This window comes from Taudactylus pleione, unplaced genomic scaffold (assembly GCF_031769625.1).
Source record: "Taudactylus pleione unplaced genomic scaffold, aTauple2 ptg000472l, whole genome shotgun sequence".
NCBI lineage: Eukaryota > Metazoa > Chordata > Amphibia > Anura > Myobatrachidae > Taudactylus > Taudactylus pleione.
The window spans coordinates 1,390,493-1,413,241 of record NW_028284874.1 but is presented as its reverse complement, the minus strand read 5'-3'; positions in this window follow the sequence as shown (position 1 = coordinate 1,413,241).

Here is a 22,749-nt window from a genome sequence, read left to right as displayed (position 1 = left end):
GCTGTTGATGTTGAGTGACATCACGCCCCCTTTGGTGGGCGTGCCGGGGGCGGTGCTGCCCAGACGGAGGAGGCGTTCCCATGGGAACGCCTACCGTCTGGGGCCAGCCCCACTGACATCACAAATGATGTCAGTGGGAGTGCTTTTGGCTCTGATAGAGCCAAAAGCACTCCAGGGCTTGCGGCAACGAGACCCCACCACAAGGGTCTCGTCGCAAGCCCGATGGTCGCGATGGCCTTGATCATCGTGACCATCTTTTTGGCCGCTCGCTATAGCTGTGGGTGGTTACCAACAGCTATGCGAGCGGCCAGGAGGCCGCTCTATAAAAAGAGAGGGAGGGTACTGATTCAGAGCGAGCGCTCTGAAAGAGCGTCCGGCTCTGAATCAGGCACTGTACTTTTTATTAATGAATGTGGTGAGAGCAATAACATTCGGGGAATATTCATAATAAAAATGAAGGATATGGCCAGCGGAATAGGGAAAAGGAAGAGTAACTAGTAACATAGAGCACCACTTACCCTATTCCTCATGGTGTTGGGGGTAGAGGATTAGGAGAGTATGCGTTTACTATGATAATCTGAGTACGGTCATGGCTATTAACAAGTCGTCTCCGTACCTGTCATTAACCTGTTGCGTCACCTTTATAGAAAGAAACATCTTTTATGCATGCGTGTACCAGTGGTTGAGGACAGGGTTGCTGATGTGTTGCCTTAATTCCATTTGAAGAAGTTCTCTTTATTGGTTCCACAGACCAACAAGACAACATTGTTTTTTGGCAGATAACTAAGAGGAGGGAGAACCAGTAGTCGGACAGTTGCTGGCAGAGAGCACCCGGGCACAGTGTGACATCAGTGGCAGACCTGGTTGGCAGGTGGCTGGTTACTTACCAGCAGTCAGAGTTTAGGTTCACGGCTCTTGAATTTGGGAGACCTGTCCTCCATCACAACAGGACTTGCCTCTATGAATGTCTGTTTAGATAACAGGGAATTCTTTCGTAGCAGGCCAGCCACTGCATGGCGACAGAAAGGGTAAGGCTATACATGGTATAGGGAGACCACTGTCTATTGAATATTTACGGTGATTGGAGCAGCATTTGACACTCTGTTGTGCCAACCTTCTCTCTGAGCTTCTTCAGGGGCATTGAGAGTAGAGGAATTGGCATGCAGGTCAACACGGTGTAATGCTGGCTTTCAGCAGTGTGATGCACAGCAGTTAGGAGAAGCTTTACCTTTCCTCTTAAGTAGATTTTGGGTGGGTCGTGGAAAGGATTGTGGATTTGCCTATTTGCTAGACTGTGCAGCAAGTGAGGGTCCGCGACTTACAGGGCAATTCAATTTGGAGCGAAAAGTCAGTTTTTGCGATAATTTCGCACTGATGACGTCATTTTCGTTGGTTTTGGTTTTACACCGTATTCAATTTCAAAGACTCTTCGCAGGTTCGAAAAGTCTTTGGAAAAAAACGGGGATAACTTTTCACCACTGAATAGGTGGCGAAAAAAAGTGCAGAATTGGAGTTTAGGGGTGCAGGCTTAAAAAAATAGCCTGCATCTCTGGGAATGTCATTTTAAAATAAACTGTGTCAAAAAAAGTTTTAAAAAAAAAATAGGGACACCCCAAAAAAATTATTGAAAATTTGGGGTGAAAAAAAAAAATGGGGAAAAAGTGTTTAAAAATAGGGAAATAGGCTCAGGGCTATTCTGCAAGTATGCAGCAGGTGTATTCTAGAATAGGCAATTAGCGGCAGGTGCATATTTGCAGAATTTTTAAATAAAGACTTTAGGGACTTAAAAATATGCTAGTACCCATTTTCATGTACCCCAAATTTGATGGGACCACTTAAAAAAACGAAAAAAAAAACCTAAGTGCTCTTCTGCATCACTTCTTCAATGTAGGGAAAAAAACACCTACAGCCGCTATTTAAATCCCCGACTTTCATTTGCAGGCTAAAATGGGGGTACCCATAGTGATCCCACATGTTTTTACAGCTTTAGGAGGGTCCTACAATTTATTCCAGGAAAATTTAATTTTTTTTCGCCGATTCTACTTCGGCGGGTCCCGTTTTCGTAGCCTTTAATTTGAATACGGGGATAAAGCGGGTGCGCGCCCGATACTTTATCCCAGGAAAATCTCCAACATGGAGCAAAAAGTCCAGCACGGACTACTCGCACCCATATTGAATACCCCTGTTAGACATCTAGATGGCAGTTTTCTGTCTTGCTGGTTAATCCTTAACGATATTCTTTCTAGATCAAAGCTGGTTATGTCACGGGTGGAACTCGACTCGTATTCCTTCTGAATTGGGGCAGAGACTAAGTGGCTGGTTCTAAGTCAGGTACGGCTGCATCCCTGGTGGGGATCCGCGCGTCCCAATGTGTAAGTAGTGAGACGACCACTGTCTGCAGACCTTAAAATACAGATTGCTGCATCTTTAGACGACACCATCGATTGCATCATGGAAACTTGCGTCGGCCTTCTGGCAGGTGCAGCTTCTCCATCCGAGCATGACATCCGATGTGATCGGCTACTTTCCTCTTTTGCCGCAGCGCAGCCACAGAGGCCATATGTTGAGGGATTTGAGATGGAGATGGATACACTGGGCGACCCTTCGGCTGCGCGAGGGGTCGATGGCGCAACTGATGGTGCATCGATGGTGGAGTGATCTTGACCACCAGCGGATTTGCACTGTGCTCAGATAGTGGAAGTGGGTGTCTCAGGGTTACTCAGTCTGGCGCACGCTATTACAGAAGGTGAATGCTGACACTGGCGTTTGCATATTTTCGCTATTGCAAACCTTTTAAGAAATTGTTGCTGCGCATGAATTGCGTCCACCCCTCAATCAGGCCCTTTGTACAGAACGGCTCAGACACTCCCATAAGACGCAACAACGCCATGCAAATTTTTAGCCATACCCCTTTCACTCCAAGAACGCCACATACATTTCTACTACCGTGTGTCCAAATCTGAAGAGCGACTCTGTAGTACAAAATCGGGAAACATGGAGTCGCCTCACTGCGTCTGACCTCGCTGCGGCATCTGACTCAGAATCACCCCCAAGGCTGCCAGGTGGGGGTTTAAGTGAATAAATGATTTTGCGAATTGGGAGGTGGAAATGAAGTCACCGTTGTTCACATTTAAGTCTGGATTGGGGAAAAGTAAAGTCATATAACACAGTATAAATTGGGGGTTTTACAGGATCTTCATTTATGTTAGTCACCCTTTTACTTGCTCTTTCCTACTATATTTCCAAATCTGAATCAGGACCTAAGTTAGGTAAACTTAGGTTATAAGTTAAGTAAGTTATATGGTTATTGGTATTTATATGTATATCTATGGATTTATATTTGAAGGTATAAAAGATTTATCTGTCTGATTTGATTGTGACCCATATGGTATCCCCACATGTGTAAGTGTCAGTCCCTGATAAGTTACAGGTACTGTATGTCACTGAGTGGGGGGTGCAGAAGTATTGATACTGCATAGTCATGGGTGGATCAATATGAAATGTACAATTTATTACTGTTCCCCGCAACAATTATCAAACATATTGATGTAGAATCTGTTGTTGGTTAACCAGATCACTTCTAGAGATGACAGCATTAGTTATTAATGTTACAGGCAATTTTTTTTATAAGCCTAATTAAATTATCAAGTTATCTAAACTAACTAAACTTTGACAAATCAGTTGGAAAAATGTGAGTGTAACATTATGTCCCCAGCGAAACGCGTCATGCAGGAGCAATATACTGTATTCCTACAACTAATTAACCTTTGTTACATTTGCTTTTTGTAAGACTGACCGTTATATTGATATTATCTCTGGACTTTATCCTCAGCTAGTCCTGTGTAAGGTGTCATATTCCATCTGGTATTTCTATTGAAGTCATTTAATAGATCTGATCTGGGATCTGCTGTGTAAATCCAGGACCTCTGTATATGACTCAGAACCTTTATATTGATGTTGTTATAACTTTTAGGGGCATATTTATTAACATTATTTTTAGTAAAATAATGTAAAAAAACGTGTGTTTTCACATAAATTTATTAAAGGGCAATTGGAGTAGTTTTTGTGTAAAACTACCTCAATCCCTTCAATTGACATATTTTTAGTAAGCAGATCGCATTTCCCATATTTGTGATGGAAAATGTGATCTGCTTGGATTTACTAAAAACATATTGTGAAAAAATACTGGTGGAAGCCCGGTATTTTTGACAGGCAGTGCAGAGCTGGGAACCAGCCCTTGTGATCAGCTTTATGGTCTAAATAGACCACAAGTTAATCACTGTAAAAAAAAAAAAAACTTACCCGCATCCAGGGACCGGTGATCAGTGCTCCCACGATGTCCTCTGGGGCAACAGTCAGCTGGTCTCCGAGCTCCTGCACTGTGACCCTGGTTAGCTACTGCAGAGAACAGCTGACCGGGGTCACAGTGCAGGAGTCTGGACACCACCTGTCCGGAGTCCCAAAGAGAGACCTCACCGGAGCACTACTGATCACCAGGCAGGTAATTATAAGCACGGGGGGGATCGTGGGGGGGGGGGGGGTAACTGCATCTGGTGCATATACACTCACTGTTTTTTTTGCATAAAATGCAGTGGAAAGTATGTGAAATGGATTCGCAGGGACAGAGCTTTATCGCAAGTTCTGTCCCTGCATGTGACTTTTAATACATCCTTGTGATTTATTCAAATATGGCATTGCCATATTGGTCACATTTATCACAGTCAATCCACATCTGAGATGAGCATTTGTGGTATATATGCCCCTATTAATATGGAAAATATTTTTTTTTTGTTTGTCTGGATATACAATCCAAGAAAATAAAAAGAGTAATCTGACTGTGAAGGCTCCTTTCAGTATGCAACATGTAAACGACTAATTTAAATTGACGTTTTACTCTCTTGTGAAAGGAAGTTTTAGCCAATAGTAAAATCACTTATATGTAATAACTGTAATAACAAAGGTGTGTGTGAAGGTTTTTGTACAGTTAACACTCTGATGAAAAGTTTCTTGATACTAATTTGTCTATTCATCAAAATATAATTATCACACTCGTTGCGAGTTCAAACACAGTTTAGGAGGCATTCTTCATGCCTCCTGCCCCAAACTATCACTTCCGAAAAACTGCCGTTTCCCTAAAGCAGTTTTTCGGAAGTGAAAGACTTTTCTTCTGCACTTGGTCAGTTTTCACTGCCTGTCTTCAAGCAGCGCATACACAGCTTGAAGACAGGCCCAGGCTCCACTGCCCCCCGCGGGTGTACATTCTGGCCCACTCCCCCCCCCCCCTGCGGGTGTCTGACCCCAGGGGTGTCCGACTCAGTTCAGCTCAGCGCCAGTGCAGATACAACAGGCGGGGATCTGTATAGATCCCTGTGCTGTGGCTGGCATGTATATCCTCACAGGCTGCCGTGTAAACAGCAGCCTGTGAAGGTTATCGGGGGCTGAACGCCATCTCAGAATGGCGTTCAGTAACACCATCAAGTTCCGAAAAAAAATGCTTTTTCGGAACTTGATGAATGTTCCTGACACTTCATTTTCACATGATTTTGTGAAAAATAAGTGATGATGAATAGGCCCCTGTGACTTTATTTCAGGTACTTAATTCAAAGTTAAGTTCAATTAAGTTAAGGGTGTTTGAGGTGGTTAATTAACAATAAGCCAATGGAGGTCTTAAAAGTATTCTCTTTGTGAACACATTCCCAGTATCTATCTAGCTACTCTCTAATACACTGATTAATATTGTGCAAGAGGCCAGTGCAACAGGAATGAAGCCCCTCCACATTGCCTACTCTCCCGAGATGGCCAAGAGCCTCCCGAAAATCGGGTGGTCCTCCTGGCCCCCCAGAAAAACAGGCAAGTCTCCCTGCCAGCCGCCTGCCCATCCGGACCACCCCCCCTCCCGCACCTCCCACACAAAGCCCCTGTCTTGTAATATCCCCAGCCACGCCCCCCCTATGCCGCACTACGCCTCTCCGCTATGTCAACCTGGGGGCTGCCAGAATGTCAGCAAGCATGCATTAGACACATACAGATGCTAATAATAATGACAATTGGGAGACATGTATCAAAGCTTGGAGAGAGATAAAGTACTGTACCAACCAACCAGCTCCTAACTGTCACGTTACAGGCTGTGTGTGTGAAAAATGACAGTTAGGAGCTGATTGTAGGGTTCCCCTTATCACTGATCACTTTATCTCCATCCAAGGCTTAGTAGATAGACCTCTGTTGTTTGAAAAATGACAGGAGCTGTTTGGTTGGTACATTATCTCTCTCCAAACTTTGATACATGTCCCCCATAATCTGAAGGGAAGAACACAATCCACTTTCCTCAGAGGAATTCCTTTTCGCAATCGGAAATTAAGGTTCCTGTCTAAACGTTGTCTGAGAAAAGGTAACAAATGCCAATCTATAAATACACTTTTCAGGCTTAACATGTTTTCCTGAGTTGGTCAATTAGTCCTTTGGCTACACAATTAAGCACAAATAGCTGGTTAATCACTCTGTTACAAATTAATACTGTCACCTAATAGTTATGTTAGATGCCCCAAATCATAGATTGCGTGCACTACAAGTTGTTTAGAGCCACTAAGTCAATTTGTGAGTTACGAAATAAATCTTGAGTTGAGCTGAATGAAATAATCTGCCACAAAATAAAATGTGTTACACAAGTGCAAAATGTTTTACAAGCCTAATGGACTACTGCCTGATCACCTCCCACCTCCTTACCCCCCCACATATATATCCCCTGTACTAACATTCCTACCGATCCCTCTTATGGTGCATACACAGTTACACACATTTATCGTTATAGTTCAAATCAACCAGTTCCTGGCCTCTTCAAATGACCAAAGGATTGTCGATGCGCAGGCACGGATGGTCGATATCTATATCGACCATCGCCCGTGTATGCAGGCCAACCTGATTGATATTGACCAGGTTAGCCTGGTTACTATAGGGACCCTGGATCGTTGATCGAGAGTCATTATAGTAGTTGGGGGAATGGTGCATGTGATGGATGTTCGATAACGATCATCCAGTACATGGACGACGTTCAGACAACGATATCTCACTCCCTTGTTTCATGATCATCCCTAGGAAACCAAGCCCAGTGGCAAACGCAGGATTTCTAGAGGGGGGTTTCCAAATGCTTGATTTTAGTGTGATGTGGCCAGTCCATGAAGAGGGCAGAATTAGTACTCAGCCAGTTTTATTATGCCTCATACAAAGTTTATTGTGTGTCATAATTCCAGCATATACAGGACCAGCTATCACAATAAGTCATTAGATGCGGCAGTAGGACCATCATTCCTGAGCTGGATGTTTTTATTTTTATTTTAGATGTGGGCACCATTCCAGACTATTGGAGCAAGTCCGGGAGCCTGGAGGAGCAGCAGAAGAACCTAGCACTGCCCTGGACATATATGTAAATATTGGGCTCTATAGCAGTGCATCCCTAATAGTGCATGTTTTCCAGATCTCCTAGTTGGTGCACAGGTTATTTATTACTGTCTGATACATGTTAAAAGATCCACAGGTGGTGCTAATTATTTCATTTATGATACTGAGAAGAACATGTAGCACTAGTAAAATTCTATTATATTACTATTTCTACTGTGGTCATGTGTGTGCTGGGGAGGGGGGTTTCCAGGCAGATGGAAACCCCCCCTGCGTTTGCCTATGTAGCCAATAGATGTATGTATCTAATTATGTTGCCACTATGTTTTCCCTGTTTGTATCATTCCTCTGTACAGCTGCTGTTCATTATGGCGCACTATAATATACGGTAAGCTAATAATATCACTAGGCCGGCAAGTTGATATTTTTTATCAGTTAATAAATAAATTTAAACAGAAATTGAGGTAATTTGGAGATATTGGCCCTGATTCAGCAAGGAACGTATTTGCTTATATGCGCACAAATGGTCGATTTTTACGTACTGCGCATGCGTATGCATTGCAGTGTGCGAACTAGCCACTGCGGCCGGGACTGCAATCGCAGGGGATACGCAGACCCATGGCAGAGTGATTGACAGGAAGTGCCGTTGGTGGGTGGTGACGGGGGGTGGTTGGGCGAGCGCAGGCGTGCCAGTGCGTTTCAATGCCATTGCAGGGGCGTGCATAAATTAGCCACTGCGATACCAGATGCCGCCTGAGGCCTCATAGCGTGCGCTGAAGTGAGCAATTCCTGAGTAAGGTCGGGGCTTCATTAACTGTCCGATGTTACCGATTGTTTCTCTATGTTGGCCAAGTATATGGATGTGAGTAAGGGGAAGTGGGCGTTCTTATGTCAGGCTGCGATCGCAATGCGAATGCAAACATTTACTTGTCACCGCTGATTTTAGCAACTGCGTTGCGTGCGTATAAGCAGAATTGCGATCCATAGTGAATCAGGCCCCATGAGTAGACTGGAACTCTGTGCCTGATTCAGACCCGCTTGCGAGCGCTCAGCGATGTTGGCCAAGTGCGCATGCTCACGAAGGTAGCGGCTCCGTCGTGCGCATGCGCGAGACCCGAATAACGATGGCCAAGCCATCGCTATGGGTCTTGCACCAAAGGGGGCGTGCTGTCAATGGTGATTGACAGCACGCCCCCTTTGGTGGGCGTGCCGGGGGCGTGGCTGCCCAGACGGAGGCGTTCCCATGGGAACACCTACCGTCTGGGGCCGGTCCCACTGACATCACTAGTGATGTCAGTGGGAGTGCTTTTGGCTCTGATAGAGCCAAAAGCCCTCCAGGGCTTGCGGCAACGAGACCCTACCGCAAGGGTCTCGTCGCAAGCCCGATGGTCGCGATGGTCTTGACCATCGCGACCATCATTTTGGCCGCTCACTATAGCTGTGGGTGGTCACCCACAGCTATGCGAGCGGCCAGGAGGCCGCTCTTAAATTCAGAGGGACGGCCCTGATTCAGAGCGAGCGCTCTGTCAAAGCGTCCGGCTCTGAATCAGGGCCTCTGCATGATAAATGTGTTATTAACAAATATTATTATTAGTTTCTGCCAGACCCAGGCTAAAACAGTCTTCATGGGGAGAGGGGGGCAAACCAGGAGACTTGGCATCGCCCGATATATGCCAGAGCCTCCCAGACATTGCGGGCGAGTCGGCAAGTATGTCCTGGACCTCGTGGCGTTACTACGCATGCACGGTCTGCTGACTATGCAAGTGCGGCAGCCATTAACAAGAAAGATTCCTATGGAACGCTCACCCAGTAATTTGTGCGAAGTGTAGCCCGTAGGCTACAGCGGCTAACGCCACAACGCATTATCTGCCAGGGACAAGCTCCGGAATGTTTCACGTCAGGAGCTTGGTAAATCCGAGCCTAGGAGCCCCCCATAGAAACCTATTAGGGCTGCTTCTGCTGTCATAAGTGGAGGATCTACCGCGGCCCCTCAATGGTACATATGAGGGATCCTTAATATTTGTGGGAAAGCGGCTGATCCCAAAAATATTGTTAAATAAATATGCCTCAAACCTTACAGTATCAGTAGTTGTATGGTAATATTTGCTTATAGAATATAAATTAATTTTTATTCGTCTAGTTGCTACTAAAAGTAATACATCTCATCATAAAGTCTAACCATAGTTTTCAATGAACACAAAACACCCCAAAACCTGCACCTAAAGGCCACACCCATGCCACTGGCCTCTGGCTGTATAGGACAGTTCTGTATGTACTATGGAAGTGACAGAAGACCGTACTGCAAAGTGTTTATTTGTAGCTGTTCAGGAAACATCTTTGCTGCCTGGCATTAGCTGAGGATGTGGAGATGTTTAGTTACAGCTCCTGCAATCAGCCAGGCTTTGTCCTCTGTTTGTTCGGTGAATATCTGTATTTAGCTTTGTACTTCACAATGAATGTGTCGGGCTGATTACAGGAGAGCGCTCTCATTTGCTGACCTCACCGTCACTCAGACCCCACTACACTCAGGACCTCATTCAGAGTCGGTCGTTGCGGCTGCACGGTCGTACGCCACCGATGTTCGCTAAACTGCGCATGCGTAAAATTCGCAATGCGCGTGCGCAAACTAGCTATTACGATCAGAAATTGCTCTCTCCTTCAACTTGGCCAGGTCGTTAGTTTGAGTGACAGGATGAGGCGTTTGAGGGTGGTAACAGGGGAAGGTGCTTGTGAACGGGGGAGTGGAGATCCGAACGCTGGCGTGCCTGACTATGCAAACGGCGTTTTATGGGAGTGCATAATTAACTAAGTAGTGTCATGGCACATGTGACATGGGAGTTTTTTACACTGACTTGATTGTAGTGCTTAAGAGAGGATATGGTCAACCTTAAGGTCTACGACCAGCTCCGATGGTTCCCGATGGTCTCAATTAATCCTTATATGCCCGGCGATGACGTGTAATGGGAACGAGAAGGGGGCGTATTTTTAGTCTTACGGCCACATCCTCCCCTCGCTCGTCCAGCTAACGATCCCATCTTAACGACGCAACTTGCGAGCGCTTAATTTGCATATCTGGCCCCTTTTACCTTACGACCGTGCGGCCGCAACGACCGACTCTGAATTAGGTCCTCAAACCCTACAGCTTCTGTATAATCACTGTGAGGCTGACTCAGAGGTAGGAGCAAATCAGAAAAAGGAACAAACAAGGAGCAATCTGCTCCTGGAACAAACCATATTGCAATGCTAAGGGAGCATCTGCATTTATTTATTTATTTTCCAAGATGGTGCCGCACATAAGCAGAAAACTAAAACGGTGGCCATTTTCGTACAAGGAAGATGTTTCCTTAAAAGAGCTAAATGGAGACAGCGCAGTAACACACTCCAAATTTCAACAGTTACCACGCAGAAACGTCCAATGAAATTGCCTCTTTCTGCGTCCAAATTCATTCTGCGTCTTGCGGTGGTAACCATTGGGGGACGCATGTCCGGTGCAGCTTGGACGCATGCGCAAGCTGAAAACATCGGTCGCTTGCGTCCGTCATCGCCCACCTCTGAACCAGGTACAGAGACTAGTTCATGTCAGCGATACAGCGCCATAATATGTAGAACACTAAACAGACTGTTTCTGTGACTTTAGGTTAGTGGAAAGTGTTTCGACAAGAGGCTTATAAGGAGAAGTGAACGCAATGACGTTAAATATCTTGTTCAAATGGATAAAAGGAATTCAGAAATGAGTGAATGGCGCCCACTGAACGGTCTGAGTCACGGCGAGATTGTTTCACAAAATACTTTCTTCTACCGACACTCCGCTACGCTAAGCAGGTCACCCAAGTGTCACTCTCAAGTGCTAGCAATCAATGCACCAAAGTCGTTTTATTATTCGGCTTTTACATAACCTGTTTCTCCTACCTATATGCACAATCTATGGAACAGATTTTATTATCCAAAGGAAATGTTTCACATACAGCTCTTCACGATCATTAAAAAGAGTGCATTTAAAACGGTATTATTATTTTTATTGGGCACTATCAGGTGCACCGATGTGTGCAAATTGTTCATAGAGATAAATATATAAAATTGGCAAGTAAATTGTTATATAACAAGCTGGCTGCAGGAGCTTTATACAGAGAAGCATTTGACGCACAATCTTCCTGCATCAGTGTGACAGGGGCCTGTCATCCCTGCTCTGTGATGCAAGGTGAATCTGTTTCAATTGTTATATAACTCAGAGGCAACCCTGGCCTTTATAACACATCACTCATATATACTCTGTGCTGCTGGGGAACCTGCCCCTTCCACTATATAACACTCAGCCTATGGTTTCCTGCTGCCTCTATGCCATACTTGCTGACATTTGTTTTTTCATCCCCGGGAGAAGCCTGGGGTAGGAGAAGCAGGTGTCTGACGGTCCGTGTAATTAAGCCCTGCCCCTCGTGGCGAATTGCAGCGATTGGTGTAAATTTAAATAAGGACGGGGCCAAATGACGCAATTCTTGTAGAATCAGAACATTAAGCCCCACCCCCTACATGGGAATCCGCGATAGCCCTGGAAATTCTGCCCACTTCACTACGAAGGAATGTGGGAGAAGTGCCTAGTCTACCAGGGGTGCGGAGGGGGGTTACCTGAAAAATCATGAGCCTCCTATGACTTCCAGGAGAGTAGGCATGTTTGATCTATTTCCTTCCTCACATCGGGGCCTATTCATCAAAACATAATTATCACATGTGATAATTATGGTTTGAACTCGCTGCGAGTTCAAACGCAGTTTAGGAGGCATTCATCATGCCTCATTCATCATGCCTCATTCATCATGCCTCCTGCCTCCTGCCCTAAATTATCACTTCCGAAAAACTGCTGTTTCTGCGAAGCAGTTTTTCAGAAGTGAGAGACTTTTCTCTTGTCCCTCTTCAGTTTTCACTGCCTGTCTTCAAGCTGCGCATGCGCAGCTTGAAGACAGGCAGCGAAGAGAGACTTAACCCCTTCCTTCAACTAACCTTGCTGGCGTCTTGGAAAGCTGCCGGCTACCTCCGTGTCGACCGTAGCCTCCCCACCGCTGAGAGCTGCCAGATGCACTCTCTTCCTGCCGTGGCCGCCGGAGACTGTGCGTTCCCCCCTTCCTTGCTGAGACCTGCTAGATCCTTGTCCCCTGCCGCAGCCTCTGTCGGTCCCCCGCCGCGGCCGCCGGATCCTGTGCACCACCGCTGACCGAGTAGGGCCCCCGCCGCCGCTGCTGTGCGGGGGACCTACTCACCTAAGCTGTTGCCGGAGACAGCCGACCCCCGTCATAGCAGCTGCCCCTGTAGGATAATGGCTGCCGCTGGCCGCCGCTCCAGTGCCCTCTCCTGCCCCGGCTCACAGAAGGACTGCTCTGGGAGCCGGGAGGGAGCATCAGGCAGGTGAGAGAGCACAGCAGGGAGGGATCTTTTCAGATCCCTCTGCTGTATCGGATGCTATTCGCCACCTCAGAGTGGCGAATAGCATCACTGTCAAATTCCCAAAAAAATACTTTTTCGGAACTTGATGAATTTCATAATTTCTACATCCCCATACTATAGTATGGGGACTGTATAGTACTATAGTATGGGGACTGTATAGTACTACAGTATGGGGACTGTATAGTACTACAGTATGGGGACTATATAGTACTATAGTATGGGGACTATATAGTACTATAGTATGGGGACTATATAGTACTATAGTATGGGGACTGTATAGTACTACAGTATGGGGACTGTATAGTACTACAGTATGGGGACTGTATAGTACTACAGTATGGGGACTGTATAGTACTACAGTATGGGGACTATATAGTACTATAGTATGGGGACAATATATTACTATAGTATGGGGACTATATAGTACTATAGTATGGGGACTATATAGTACTATAGTATGGGGACTATATAGTACTGTAGTATGGGGACTGTATAGTACTACAGTATGGGGACTATATAGTACTATAGTATGGGGACTATATAGTACTATAGTATGCGGACTATATAGTACTATAGTATGGGGACTATATAGTACTATAGTATGGGGACTGTATAGTACTATAGTATGGGGACTATATAGTACTGTAGTATGGGGACTGTATAGTACTATACTATGGGGACTGTGGAAATTATCGGGGGAGAATTGTAACCAGGAGATATCTGTGATATCTCCTGCGTTACATGATTGATGAATGGGGCTGACATTTATATTATACAAAATTAGGTGAAAATTTAAATTTTCACCTGCTTTTGTATAAATTAAGTGATGATGAATAGGCCCCATAATGTCACTTCCCCTGTCATATGCAGCCCTGTCCTCACATATCATTCATCTCCTGATATACGCTTCAGGACTCTGCTCCTCATACTATATAACTATTCATTAAACCTAAAAATTCTCTAGAGATAATTAGGTTTAGAACTCGCATGGAGTTCTACCTAATTATAGGTGGAATTCATCATTCCACCTCTCCATAAGTATCTATTCTGAAAAGCTGTCATTTTTGCGATGACAGATTTTCGGGAAATAGATACTTTTCCCTGCCTACACTACCTTATCGCATCTGGAAACAGTGATGCACATGCGCTGTTACATCTGTAAAACCAGCGCATGCGCAGCACTGCCTACAGATGCGTTAAGTTTGTGTACCCCCCCGACCCACCCCCGCCCCCTTCCCCCCTCCGCTCACCTCTCCCCCCCCCCCCCGACTTACCTGTCCGCGCAGCAGCCTCCGGCTCCGTCCTGCCGGTCTGTCATGTGGTTTCCCAGCAAAAATTTTTTTTTTTTTTTTTTTTTAACTTTATTGTGCTCTGCTGGGGAGCACACATGTCCGACCAGTCTCCGGAGCCTGAGGACGGAGCAGAGCGCCCGAGGGACTCGTCGGGGGACCTGCACACGCGGATACAGGTAAGTCGATTCTGCTATTCGCCATTTCACAGTGGCGAATAGTAACTGCATCAAATTCCGAAAATTCAAAAAAAGCCCTGCTCTTTCCACTATATAACTCTCAGGAAGATGGTCGCGATGGTCAAGACCATCGCGACCATCGGGCTTGCGACGAGACCCTTGTGGTAGGGTCTCGTTGCCGCAAGCCCTGGAGTGCTTTCAGCTCTATCAGAGCCGAGAGCACTCCCACTGACATCACAAGTGATGTCAGTGGGGCCGGCCCTAGACGGTGGGTGTTCCCATGGGAACGCCTCCATCTGGGCAGCCACACCCCCGGCACGCCCACCAAAGGGGGCGTGCTGTCACTCACCATCGACAGCACGCCCCCTTTGTAGCAAGACCCGGGTCTCGCGCATGCGCATGACGGAGCCGCCTCCATCGTGCGCATGCGCACTGGGCCAACATCGTCCCGCTTGCGAGCGATCAGCGCTCGTGAGTGGGTATGAATCAGGCCCAGAGGCCAAGTCACTGCTGCTCATATCTATTATACTTTGTTGTACTTCGCTTCCTTGTCCCAGGTCAGGAGGGGAAAGCTGCACAGAGGCTGACTACAGAAGGCCTTGTATAAATAACCATTATCAGGACTCTAAATAATCTATTAGCGTCATTGGCAGGATGGAAACTTTGACCCTCGTTGGCTCTGCCCCTTCTATCAGTGCGCTGCAACGGAAAAAACGGGTGTGGCATAAAGTGTGCGCCACTTTTCTATATCATATGGTTTTATGCAGCCAATGAAATATGAAAAACTGTTATGTCAAAGAGTTATGACACAGACACAGCACATACAGGAAGCCACGGACCGTGGGCCAAATGTAACAGCACGCAATTTGCGGGAGTTAGCGTGATTCTGGCGAGACAGTCGTTAGATTTAAGGCGGCAAAACCGGGTTAGCCCTCAAAGTTTTATAGTGGAAGAAGCAGGGTCCCCCAGCAGCACAGAGTATAACAGAAGATGAGTCATGTGTCAGTGAGAACAGGGCACCATGTGACAGCGGCGGTGACATGATGTGAGGAGGGGAATGGTGGCAGTAGGAACCCACAGACTGGCCGCTCGCTATAGCTGTGAGTGGTAACCCACAGCTATATGAGCGGCCAGGAGGCAGCTCTAAAAATTAAGAGGATGGCCCTGATTCAGAGCGAGCGGGTCTGAATGAGACCCTCTGTCCACTAAGAGCTCACTGCTGAATGTGTCTGTGACTAAACCACAATTTCCCAGATAGCAGGTAAATGGTATTGGACCTAGAATATCTGCAACTGGGACTTCTTTTAGGATTGACATATTTTTGGGGGGATTAAAGGTCACAGTTAAGCTGTTACCTTAGGTCAGCGATTTTCAACCGTTTTCAACTCGCGGCACACCGAAAGAGATTTTAAAATTTGCTAAGGCACACCATCAGCCCCCCATGGGGAAAAAAACACAGACCTTGGCCCCAGCAGAAAAACAAACAGGACACATTGTCCCCAACCGAAAAAAAAAAAAAAACATTGGCCCCCACAGACAAAAAAAATCTATTATAACAATAATAAAAAAAAATTACCAGCTGAGAAGGGTCACTGTCATCCCTGTCCTGTCCCTCATCACTGTCATCCCTGTCCTGTCCCTCATCACTGTCATCCCTGTCCTGTCCCTCATCACTGTCGTCCCTGTCCTGTCCCTCATCACTGTCGTCCCTGTCCTGTCCCTCATCACTGTCGCCCCTGTCCTGTCCCTCATTACTGTCGCCCATCCTGTCCCTCATCACTGTCGTCCCTGTCCTGTAACTCATCACTGTCGTCCCTGTCCTGTCCCTCATCACTGTCGTCCCTGTCCTGTCCCTCATCACTGTCGTCCCTGTCCTGTAACTCATCACTGTCCTGTCCCTCATCACTGTCACCCATCCTGTCCCTCATCACTGTCGTCCCTGTCCTGTCCCTCATCACTGTCATCCCTGTCCTGTCCCTCATCACTGTCATCCCTGTCCTGTCCCTCATCACTGTCATCCCTGTCCTGTCCCTCATCACTGTCATCCCTGTCCTGTCCCTCATCACTGTCGCCCCTGTCCTGTCCCTCATCACTGTCATCCCTGTCCTGTCCCTCATCACTGTCGTCCCTCATCACTCTCGTCCCTGTCCTGTCCCTCATCACTGTCATCCCTGTCCTGTCCCTCATCACTGTCGTCCCTGTCCTGTCCCTCATCACTGTCGTCCCTGTCCTGTCCCTCATCACTGTCGCCCCTGTCCTGTCCCTCATCACTGTCGTCCCTGTCCTGTCCCTCATCACTGTCGCCCATCACTGTCGTCCCTGTCCTGTCCCTCATCACTGTCGCCCCTGTCCTGTCCCTCATCACTGTCGCCCCTGTCCTGTCCCTCATCACTGTCCCCCATCACTGTCGCCCCTGTCCTGTCCCTCATCACTGTCGCCCCTGTCCTGTCCCTCATCACTGTCGCCCCTGTCCTGTCCCTCATCACTGTCACCAATCACTGTCGTCCCTGTCCTGTCCCTCATCACTGTCGCCCCTGTCCTGTCCCTCATCACTGTCGCCCCTGTCCTGTCCCTCATCACTGTCCCCCATCACTGTCGTCCCTGTCCTGTCCCTCATCACTGTCGCCCCTGTCCTGTCCCTCATCACTGTCATCCCTGTCCTGTCCCTCATCACTGTCGTCCCTGTCCTGTCCCTCATCACTGTCGTCCCTGTCCTGTCCCTCATCACTGTCGTCCCTGTCCTGTCCCTCATCACTGTCGCCCCTGTCCTGTCCCTCATCACTGTCGTCCCTGTCCTGTCCTTCATCACTGTCGCCCATCACTGTCGTCCCTGTCCTGTCCCTCATCACTGTCGCCCCTGTCCTGTCCCTCATCACTGTCGCCCCTGTCCTGTCCCTCATCACTGTCGTCCCTGTCCTGTCCCTCATCACTGTCGCCCCTGTCCTGTCCCTCATCACTGTCGCCCCTGTCCTGTCCCTCATCACTGTCGCCCCTGTCCTGTCCCTCATCACTGTCATCCCTGTCCTGTCCCTCATCACTGTCGCCCCTGTCCTGTCCCTCATCGGCTGGGGTTGCACAGTCACACTCAGTGACTGAGCACACAGTGTAGAGCTGGGAGCAGTGTGCAGGTGAGAGTGCAACGTGGCGTATGGGACCTATGTCATGCCGCCGCGTCTCCATAAGTCACGGCCCGGGCGCGCCTGAGCCTGCTAGAAGAGCCCAGCAGTGCAAGTAAAGTCAACTCTGACTGCGCTGACCTCGCGGCACACTTAACAAGCGCTCGCGGCACACTAGCGTGCCACGGCATGGTGGTTGAAAAACGCTGCCTTAGGTCTTACCCTTGTTACAAATCACGTGGCACTATTACAGGTTACAGTTTATTTCAGAACGGAAATATTATTGAAGATTACCAGGATAATGTCAACATTATCCAGTTTGTGCATACATGGTTTATGCTCTGCGCACTAATATGGCCCCATAGTATACAGCATAGAAAGGTAGTTTAGATTTATCTTATACAGTGTCCCCCGTCATTTATACAGCTGCTCCCAGCTCTACAGAGCAGAAGGGATTTTTTTTTTTAAGAACAAAGACATCTGGTCTAAACCAAACATGCATATCACTGCATGACATCATTGTGGCGAGGAGGGGGAGACGCTGATGAACTTTTTCCACAATAGTTGCACATCTCTAACTGACTCACATGATTTTTGCTTTCGTGTCAGGGGCCTGGGCTGTGCTGAATATACAGAACTTGTTCCTTAAGACGGCACAACTGAACCTTACTCATGGTAGCGTTAGCGCAAAATAACAGCATACAACTGCATTTTAATTGATACAGAGTTCACCTTGACATAACTTTGTATTAAATTCCACTCTTTTTACTTTCACCCATTGACGCCATGTGTGTACATTTAGGGCCTGATTCAGAGCCGGACGCAATTAGCGCTCGCTCGTCCAGAAAATAGGGGTGGCTATTCAAATCAACCGTTCGCTCTTTGCGGTCTGTTCACGCCTCTAGGTCTGAACGAGCGAACAAAACTTGCGGTCGTTTTTTTAAAAAATACGCCCCCTGGCCGCTCGCATCCTACGTCATGTCCGCTATTTATTAGATTAATCGAGTACATCAACCAGGGTATGAGCTGCTCGCTATTCTTGGGGTTGGTTTTTCCTACCACAATTTTGCGAGCAGTTCTGACTATAAAATAACCCAGTGACGTGGTCAATGACGCTGCTGTATTAATTATGCACACCCATAAAACGCCCGTTTTGACCTTTAAGCACGCCTGCGTTCGGATCTCCACTCCCCGTTTTCAAGCACCTTCCCCTGTTACCACCCACATACGCCTCCTCCTGTCACTCAAATTCAGGAATTCGCTATTTTGCGAGCACATGAATTTCGACCGCACTGAATGGTTTGCGCATGCATATATCGATCCGTGCGCATGCGCAGTTGGGCAAACATCGCTCGGAGCGAACGAGCGGCCGCTTACGAGCGGCTCTGGATCAGGCCCTTAAGGCAAAGCAGTTTATTTTAGTTGAAGTGGGATAGGACGCAAAGCTCCCCTATGGATACCAATTCTATCTGATCCAGAGAGAACATCAGGGCTGTGTCGTATCCCAGAGTAACGGGAAGCAAACCAAAATTCCTATACGATGATAACCACGAAAGCAAGCTGAAGCCCACGAAAGCAAGCCACAAGAATCAAGTAAGATAAAGTTGGAGGAGGGCACGTACAAACCAGTAAATTAAAGTACTCTGAAGGCAGAAAGCCCCTTTAAAGAAGCACGGGCTGATTCTGAGACGGGCGCATTGTGGCTGTTTTTTGCATGCTGCCGCGGAAGCCTGATTTACTAAAATATGTTAATGCGACTTTACGTAGGGCTAATGCAAGGACCCGTGCGGCTCCAAGTGGGGAGTCGCGCCGCTCACTGTTTTTCCCATCCACAGCGTCGTCATCATTAGTGTCGGCAGGTGCAATAGCCCCAGGCTGTGTGCAAGAGATCCGTCAGAAACAGCTTTCCGTTCCCCCGTATGCACCACTCAGAATAACGCACAAGCTACACGCCCACGACGCTCCCATGACACTCCAATAAGACGGAACAGTGCCGTGTGATCGCCCGGTCTCTGCCCAGTTTTTGTTCCAAAAATGCACATTTCATGCAAAGATTGATCCAGCAAAGATCAGACCGACTCAGAATCAGACAGAGATCCACAAAAAGTGCGTACGATTGGCTTCTGCGCATGTGCAGTGTGCTACAACTCGCTATTTGCGTCCATGTAAATAAGTAAGTCTGACTTAGATAAGCCCCACAGTATTTATATTTGCAATTTGAATTTATTTTTCCAAAGTACGAAAATGGGTCAAACTATGCAATTTATCACCATGAAAAAAGCAATTTGGCATTTTCAAACCGGCTGGACGCAAACTACAAGGGTGTTTTTATGAGGTGGAATCCAGCCAAACACTGAACTGTATCAATCAGTAGATTGCAAAACTGTTCATTTAACAAGACAAGCATTTATTATGTATATTTGTGACGCCCACTGCTGCTTGATCCAATGCCATGTCCAAACCATCCTCGCTAATAAGCAAACGCAGCAGGAGGTGTGTGACAGGTATTCGATCAGGAAGCCGGCGGTCAAAATGCCGACCGCCGGCTTACCGACTGCGAAATCCCGGCATGGGACTAATGATAGGCGTCAACATCCCGACGCCTATCATTATCTCCATGCTGACATCCCGAAAACGAAACGAAGGTAAGCCGGGCGTCGGGAGCGGATAGCCGCACAAGGGGGGGGGGGTTAGGTTTAGGGGCTCCCGGGGGGACTTAGGGTTAGGCACCCCCCCAGGAGGGTTAGGCTAGGAGAAGGGGTGGTTAGGGTTAAGCACCCCCGGGGAGGTTAGGGTTAGGCACTAGGGGGGGAGGTTAGGCACCCCTAAGGGAGGGTTAGGGATAGGGGTTGAATGGGTTAGGGATAGCTTAAATACTTACCCTGTCGGGATCTTCATTCTTCTGCCTTCCGGCGTCGGTATTACATCTGCCGGGCATTAGTCTGGCGGTATGTCTTACCGATTCCGTATGACACCCCCTGTTGCATTTGCGATCTCAGCACTGCGAGTCGCGATGGTGGACGGCGCGTAGCCACCTCAGCTACTCAGGCTGGGCAGCTTGCGAGTCCAGGAAACTGCACCCGTGGACCAGGGGTTAAAGTGGGCCAGAACGGGGCGGAACTGCGTTCCGTCATCTCTATTTGGAGACTTAGCCAGTTCCACCTCCTCCAACCCACCTAACCCCGGCGCCACAGGGAGGCTCCATTTGCCGGGAGCCCGCTGATTTTGTTACCAGTGGGCACCCGGCTCCCTCCCCGCAGCGCCAGAGGCAGCCGGAGGCTGGAGCTCACTCATGAGCTCCGGCTTCCAGGTCCCCCTGTGTGCAGTGCACTATGGGAGAGACGTCATGACATCTCTCCCATAGTCCAGACTGAGGAGCAGCCAGTTGGACCTGGGGGACCAGATGCCAGCGGACGAAGGAGCGGGAGCGGGGCTTAACGTAAGTATTAGTTTATTTATTTTTTGTTGTGTAAGGGGCTTCACAATAGGGGACATTACTACTGGGGGCATTACTCAGAGGGCACGACTACCAGGGGCATTACTCAGAGGGCACTACTACTGGAGGCATTACTTAGGGGACATTACTCAGGGGGTATTACTAGGAGCACTATTACTGGGGCATTACTCAGATGGCACTACTACTGGGGGCATTACTAAAGAGGGGCATTACTATTGGGGGCACAACTACAAGGGGCCTTACTACTAGGGGCACTACTATTGGGGGCACATTACAGGGGGATTACTAATGGGGGTATTGCATAAGGGGCACCACTCCTGGGTGCACTGCATAAGGGGGCTCTGCATAAGGGGGCTCTGCATAAGGTGCACCACTACTGTGGGTTCTGCATAAGAGGCACTACCACTGTGGGCACTGCATAAGGGGCACCACTACTGAGTACACTGCATAAGGGGCACTACAACTACTGTGGGCTCTGCATAATGGGCACTACCACTGTGGGCACTGCATAAGGGGCACTACCACTACTGGGGGCACTGCAGAAAGGGCACCACTACAGAGGGCACTGTATAAGGTCCACTACCACTACTGTGGGCTCTGCATAAGGGGCACTATCACTACTGGGGGCACTGCATAAGGGGCACCACTACAGTAGGCATTATGTGTAAGGTGTACCACTATAGTGGGCATAATATGTAAGGGGCACTACTGCTGTGGACATTGTATAAGGGGCACTACTACTGAGGGCATTGTATAAGGGGCACTACTACTGTGGGCATTGTGTATAAGGGGCACGTATGTGGGCATTGTGTAAAAGGGGCACAGCTGTGTGTCATACATGAATAAGAGACACTACTATGTGGTGTAATGTGAATCAAGAATGTGCTACTGTGTGGTGTAATTTGTATCAGGAATACTATTATGTGAGCACGCCCCTTTCTTTTGAGACCACGCCCCTTTGGCGGTGAGTTCCACCACTTCTCTAGGACCACTTTAAGCACTGCCGCGGTCGCAGCTCCTGGCCTTGTCACTCCTGGCAAACGGGGTCAACAAGCCCTGTTTCCGGGAACGCCGGCTACCCCGCCTCCGCCCCTTAAATGCCTCTGCCTGTCACACGTGCAGATTCCCGATAATCATACTTGCTGACATTTTTGTTATCCTTTCCAGGAGCAGCCGGAGAGGACCTGTTGCTCTCAGGTTCTGGGAGCGGGGCCAGACTGTAGCCATGATTAGGCCCCGCCCCCTTTGCAGAAAACCCAGCAATTTGCGGGTCTGTGCGGAGGGGCGTGGCTGAATGACGCAAATTTGCGCCATTTAGCCCTGCCTCCTCTCTACGGACCTGCAAATTTCTCAGAGAATCTCCACATCCTGCCCACTGCACTAGTTTTGCCACCCTGTATATGGGGAAGGTAGAGAGGAGTAGCTCATTTGGGGAGGGGAACTCTGGGCGCACCTGGTCCTCTATGTCCGATATATAGATGATTTATTTTTTATTTTTTGAAGGGGATGATTACTCGATATTAGAATTTGTTTCTCACCTTAACACTAAAGGTGCATACACATTCCGGATATTGGTACATTTGGCAGCATCGCATCCCCCATCGAAACCTATGGGGGAGGCGGCTGCCAACGGCAAAGGAGGTCCCTCCTTCATACATCCGGGGGATACTTAGTATTTGAGGTAAACCCCCATTTTACCTCAAATATTGAATGATAAATGGGCCCCTAAATCTTTACGGGTCCCACGTAAATATTTTCTGTCCAACCATCCAGCTAGTTGATTGGTTGGAATGAAAATCTGGTAATGTATGGGAGTAACTGACAATCAGCAATTTGCTCCCAAACGCCGGAAAATGGACAAAAACTGTTGTTTGAACAAA